Here is a 7327-nt window from a genome sequence, read left to right as displayed (position 1 = left end):
TAAATAATGTGTACTAGTATTAAGTCATGTCTGGTAGGAATTATTTGCACCAAAATAACATGTCTAGAACAGATGCTTTTGTGCTCTTCAATTAATTTGTCACATTGATTTAAAAAAAACTTATTTTTGGCACTCAAAATTGCTTAATTTGTGTTACTGAATCACAAATTTTTGCACTCAAATTAGAGACCATAAGGTAAAATAATATTGCAGGTTATAACCACTAGGGCTGTTGGAACAAATACCGAAAGTTGAATATAATTCGAATAGTAAAAAAATCAATACTGGGCCCCTGGTTAGCTCACCTGGTAGAGCGGGCGCCCATATATAGAGGTATACTCCTCGACGCAGCGGCCGCAGGTTCAACTCCGACCTGCGGCCCTTTGCTGCAGGTCATTCCCCTTCTCTCTCCCCTTTCATGTCTAAGCTGTCCTATCCAAATAAAGGCCTACAAATGGCCAAAAAATAATCTAAAAAAAAAAAAAAAATCAATACTGTTCGAATGCTGAAATTACTATAACTTTATAATTATAATAACTTTTTTATAAATATGTTAGCTAATATTCGCTAATCTCCCTCTTCTCGCCTTGGCCTACCCACATGTCACTCATGTCACGTCTTATGAACAATAATTTAGCAGGAGTGAGAAACACAAGGCATTGTGAGGTCTAAGCTAACGTTACGTACCGAGTGGGAGTGACAGGCTGCGCCTGGAAATCGTAAGAAGGACGGGAAATGGTTTTAACATGACTTTAAAATCGACATCCATGGAGCCAAAGTGCTTAACATTAGTTAGCTCGTTCTTGTTTTCTTACTGCGTCACGAGGTATAGTAACATAAGCTTAGCTGGGAGCTTCATGGAGAAAGCTAAAGTTTATGTTAGCTGCCCTACAGCTGTCAGTTAGCTTCGACTTCATATGTTACTTTCATATATGATGCTGTATTCTCAGTAACGTGACAATCTGCAAGAAACAGGTTGCTTATAAATCACTAAAATAGTATTGACAGCACAGTTTGGCTTGGTTTTTAATGCAGTTAGCATAGTTTGTTACTTACCTTGTTTATGACAAATTGTTTCAGCTGTGCTTTCTAACATGATGTCATTGTGCTAACCGAGCTCCGCTAGCCATTTCACTACACTTGTTATATAATGTTTCATTACGGAGTTCTCTGTTAATTTGTGTTTGCCACTGTGTGCTCGTGGTGGAAAATGAATGTAAACAAAGTTGCGTGCAGGTCCCCTCAAGGCCAGGCTAATGATAGAAGTACCACATGCTTGTAGTGGCATTGACAATGCTTAAGCCAGAGTAGTGTAGTAGAAATTATTTAACAGGCTGCAATTGAGCATTAAATATTTGAATATTATTTGAATATTACAAAAAATATCAAATGGAATTCGAATGGTATTATAGCGGAAGATTGACAGTTCTAATAACCACATGGCCTTCCAGCTGCAGGCTAGCCTCACGGCCTGCACAAATTAATACTACAAAATATGAATTTGTGTGGATTAATTTAACAAATACCTCTGTCACGTGCCATGCTGCGGAGTAAAAAAGCTAAATTTGAATGAATGGGGAGAGAGAGTTACTGCTGAGACTTTAACAAACACTTTTTTCTTGTTTGCTGTTTTTTTTTTTTCTTAAAATTATTTCTTTCTTATTTCTCTGTCAACAACTCCTGATTCCATTCATAAAAGCTGTACACACACTGTGATTTTACCATCCTCTTCTCTGGCTCAGACTTTAACAGACTCCATCCAACCTGATCCGACAGTTAGTAATAATAATAATTTGCAATCGTTATGAGTCTCATCCTGGTTTTTTGACACTGACCCCTTTGCCTCTGTCCTCCAGTTTCAGCTGTTCTTTAATGGCTTCTGATCCATGTCAGACCAGACTTTGAGGTGCTACTGTCTACTTAATGTGTATTTGTGTTATTCTAATGTGTGTGTAAAAAAACAACAACATAGTTTTGAGCTGCTGTAGCACAGGAATTGTGTATTAATCCCAGTGTGGGATTAATAGTCTATTTTTATCTCCTCTTATCTACTGATGACATTACAAAATTGTAAATGGGCATGTCCCTTCCTACCTGTCTGATCTCATTTAGTCTGGATCAGGGGAAGTACATTTCCAGGATGGTTCTGCTTGTTTTTTTGGGGGGGTGAGTTATTGTTAAGATTTACAAGGAATATGTTTACGACATTTACACTCTAACTGGGATGTTTTGAGGGCGATTGGTGGGGATTGCTGTGGATGAAGTACACATGGCGGTACACTGGTAAGCGCAAATTACGTTCAACCATGTATCCAGCTAATTAAAATGGCTCATGTTACTGTATTTTGTGAACAGTTAAATAACATTCATATTTTTTTGTGGCATTTTCTTTTTACGGGGGGCCATGTTGCCGGCTTCCTCTGGATAAATCTAGATCTTTAAATCTAAATTCAAAACTCATCTTTTTGCCTTAACTTTCAATAAGTTGCTTGTTCTTTTGGATTGTTCTTAGCCTCAATGTATAATTTAAGCATCATAGTCCTTGATGATGATGATGATGATGATGATGGTGATAGTAGTAATAATAATAATAGTAATAATAGTAATAATAGTAATAGTAATAATAATAGTAATAGTAATAATAATAATAATAATAATAATAGCCGCTGCAAGCAGCGTTGGACGGGCCCTCGCTCCTCCATGCGTGTCGGGGTTACTGGCGGACACCACTCCACGTGACCCTACATTTGTGCAATGGTCGGACACAGCGCACACGACAGCTCTAATGACGTTTGTACATCCTGACATGATACGTGCGCATACCAGATTTCGTAAGTCTACGTCAAATGTACAGCAGGGGCTACATTTTTAAGTTTTGTAGGGGGCGCTAGCAAGGCTTTTTTTTTTTTTTTCACTCCTATCTACGAAACCCTTTTTAAAATATAAAATTTTTCACCAGGCCTGATGCGTGTGCAAAGTTTGAGTTTTTGAGTATGATAAGGTCCCCAAAAAGGCGATTAATTTCCAGAAAAAAAGAAGAAAAATAATTCCTTCAGTTTCAATAGGGCCTTCGCTGCTATCGGCGCTCGGGCCCTAATAATAACTCTCTGATAGCCAAATAACCCTCTGTTGTTTGTGTCCCACAAGCACTGCTGTGTGCCTCTGTCTGTCTCTCTCCCTTTCTCCCTCCTTCTCTCTGTGTTGGACTATGGGCTGTCCTGGGACCTCTCTCTCTCTCTCTCTCTCTCTCTCTCCCCCCCGGCTGTCGTTGACATTTTATTATGGATCCTACGGTAACTTCTAGGCAAGTCCCGCCCTACGCAGCAGCTCGATCGGTTGGTTGGGGTTAGACATTGACCTTGAGTGGTTAAGGTTAGGCTAGCCGATTGGTCAGGGGATAGGACCTGAACAAATCGGGTTACATTACCTTGCGTAAGCATGGACGCCTGGCCAATAGTAGTGTGTGAATGCTATTGAAGGGCGGGCCTTGCCTCAAAGTTGCATGGGTTCCATAATAACACCTCGGTAACTCATTCCACATGTTGGATCTGGATCTCTGTCTTCCTGGAGATTCAGCCTCTCTCTCTCTCTCGCTCTCATCCTCTCAGTGCAAGTGCTTCAGTTTAGCTTGTGTGTTTGTGTAGCTCGTCCTCTTTCCAGGTTACATGGTGGAGAGGAGGTTGTGTTGCTCAGACTGCTCTAGTGGTTTGGCAACACCTGGAAGCTGCTAGACATTCTGAATCCATCTTCCTCATATGTTCACATTCTGTGCATCATTTTTGTACTCTGAATTGTAATTGTATTATGTTGGTCTATTCTGTACACATGGCATCCATTGCACGCCTTCCTGGGAGATGTATCCCTTCTCTGTTGCTCTTCCTGAGGTTTCTTCCATTGTTTCCCAGTTAAAGGGATTTTTTGGGGGTGGGAGGGGGGGGGGAATTTCTTGTCCGATACACGGCTCAAAAAGGACAGAGGGTCTTGTAGGCTACAGATTGCAAAGCCCCCAAGGCAAATTTGTGCTATTGGGCTATATAAATGAAATAGGTGTTACTTGACTCCACATATTGCATTGGTCCCAGTTCAGAGTTGGACCTGTGTGTGGGGAAACAGCGGACTTGCATTTAACTTTTAATCAAAGGAGCAGCTGTGGTTAGTGTGTCTTGGGGGGGGGGGAGAGCAGAGGCCTCCCCCTGGGTAATCAATTTGCAAAGGCAGATGCTCAGCAGGGCACAAACTTCTGTGGCTTCCAACAGCTGTTCTCAAACACATATCAAGGAACATTCTGTCTTTTTCTGGAATCATGCGTTTGTTTATTGATCCACACATCAGGCTTCGCTCAGAGCACAAGTTTCACTGAACATTTGTCACATTTAAAATGGCACCGAATGACTCGACGGGAGACGACACCAGCACAGATCAAGGTGACATACATGTATTTATGTCTGATTATCTCAGTGGATGGCTGCCTAATTCATGGGGCAGCACGTTTCTATTATAATGTGCAGTTATTAATCTGCACCTTTTCCCTTCTCTCCTTTTCTTACAGGTGGAGCTGGAGCACCACATATCAATATCTCATGCTGCACCTCCAGCACTGGACAGGTGGAGACAGATGGTGCGATGTTGGCGGCCATTCAGAAAAGTTTTCTGATGAATAGCCAGGTAAAATAGCTGCAAGTGAACAGAAGAATCCAAGGCTCCATCAAAGAGTCACGGAGGGAACGCAGTAGAACAAGACGTTGAGTCATTAGAGTAAACAGCCAGATTGAATGTACCGAAAAATGTATCCACACGCAGAGAGCCACCTGTCTGTACTGGTTTGACACAGTGTTTCACATCATTTTCGGAGTCTGGAGCGTGCCACTGGAATCATTTACACTGTTTAATTATATTATATATCGATTCACAAACTGATACATCTGAAAAGCAATTATACATGGATTTGTGAAATTAGCATTTAAATGTGTTAAATCTCATAGTTAAAAAAAAAAAAAGTCATCGATTCGTGGAATTAATTTTAAAAAGGCTCTTAAGTTTTACTTTGTGGTACTGCCTTTATTCGTGTTTTTTGTTTAATCTCACCGCTCATTTGTCTCCTTGACGTTTAAACTTTCCATTTCTTGCTTACCTTAACTTACTGACCTGTATCTCATTATCCCACCTGAAAATGAATGTAGTTAAAGGTTCCCTGTGGAGTTTTCTTGCAAACAAACCTGTGTTATGTTTGATCAGTGTTTAACCAATGTTTCTCACCCAAACACATTGTGTGTATCCAGTCTAGCAAAGGAAAAACAGAAAAAATATTAAGCTACAAAAAGTGACCCGCTCAGTGTAAATTCTTTCAGGAAGACTTCTAAACTTCATATCTATCTATCTATCTATCTATCTATCTATCTATCTATCTATCTATCTCTCTATCTATCTCTCTATCTATCTATCTATCTCTCTATCTATCTCTCTATCTATCTCTCTATCTCTCTATCTATCTCTCTCTGATCAGCTGTTTGGAGGCTTTCACTTTTCAGTTAAACCAACCAGAGTTGGCCATGAATTTCACAAGCCAATCACAGCATGGCTTCGCTTCTTCTCTCTGCTGCTGTCAGTTGTCATTTCAGGCAAAGTGTGCAACCCTCCTCCTCCAGTCATCGTCACCCACGGCACCCTGGGTCCTCCTCCAGCAGACCGCTCCTTCACCACCACCACCAGTGTCTAGACTCCATCAGAGGATATGCCTTGGCTTCTCTACCACTTTAATTTTTATAACGATGGAGTCTAATCTCCAAAGACTCTGTACATGTCATATGCATTAGTACAAATAAACCTTTGCATATTTGCAACGAAGTCTCTCCTGATTGAAATATAATTTTGATCTATAAAGTATGGCAGACTATTCAAATGATCTCTGAATGAATCACTGTGCTTTTAAGTTAAATGCTTAGTAGATTTTTTTTTTTTTTTTCTGTTATTATGGTTATTTAGCAACATTATTCTTGTAATATGTTATGTGTACTTTTCTCTCTGGATGTTAAATCTGTAAATAGTTTTTTTTTCTCAATATTAATGTGTTAACTGTTGCTGTGTAATATGACCCCTCATCTGGATTAATACCTGTAGAAACTTCAATCATATATTTGTGTAGATATTTAAGTATTTTAAATTATATTTTATAAAAGTAGAGTTATGTAGCATTTAGTGCAACATTGTAAAGTAACTCCGTGTTCTCAGGGGCTGTGATGTGAAGAAACGTTTGACATTGTCGCCGGTGACTTTGAAATGTTTCCCCATACCCTGCAAAAAGATAACAAAAATAGATGAAAACTGAGTTAGAGGAAAGGAGTCAAGAGGGCACGCAAAGAGGGTAGAAATGTGTGTAGAATGAGAGACCTGTGGGACTGAAGGTACAACACACACACACACACACACACACACACACACACACACACACACACACACACACACACACACACACACACACACACACACACACACACACACACACACACACAGCTGTTGTTTCCTCTAAGAGATCTATTAAAAGCATCACAAGATGGAGATTTTCTGGAGACGTTTCCTGATCTGAAGACTCTCCTCTTTCTCTTTGTGTGTGTCTGGTCTTTCATCCTGTACCTTCTTGCTCTGCTGAGGGAAACTGAACTCTCGTTGTTTTGCTTATTAAGCTGTCTGTCTGTTGACCACTGTGAGAGGAGCACAGGAGCGCTGACTGCAGTGTCTCTCCCCATCAGATCACCACTGTGGCTCCGTGTTAAACAAACCCATTACTGAGGTGTTGTGGTGCCCGTGGGCCGACTGATATCGGAGTTTTACAACTAGTGCAGACACAGATTGTTTGAAATTTCAATAGTTTTTCCCTTGACAGTACCTGTGAAATCACAGTGAAACGTCTTTCCCATCTTCTACTTTTCTAAATTAAGGTTAATTAAATTTGAGCACAGACAGCGCGACTCTCTTCATTTCTTTTTTCTCTTACTGGAGCATGACTTGATGCCCGAGGCAAAGCAACATCCTTCGACTAATAAGCAGAACAAAAGAACATGTTTCATGAGGCACTTTTAACAAGGCAAGGTTTAAATGGCTGTCGTGAATACATAAGGAACACTACCGGGAAGCAACACAATTAATTTATATGACAACCTAAAAAATAACAAAAACAATGGACTTGCACTTTAACTCCACATATCGAATATTTTATTAAAGATTATTTTTGGGGTGCTTTTTTCCCCTTTTATTTCAGAGTGCAACATGGCATCATGACTTTGCGTAAACATACACGCTACTTTCCAAAAGCCAAATGGCGTGTTATTTG

Source organism: Perca fluviatilis, chromosome 15, assembly GCF_010015445.1.
Source record: "Perca fluviatilis chromosome 15, GENO_Pfluv_1.0, whole genome shotgun sequence".
Lineage (NCBI taxonomy): Eukaryota > Metazoa > Chordata > Actinopteri > Perciformes > Percidae > Perca > Perca fluviatilis.
The sequence above is the reverse complement of the archived record's forward strand: the minus strand, read 5'-3'. Positions refer to the sequence as shown.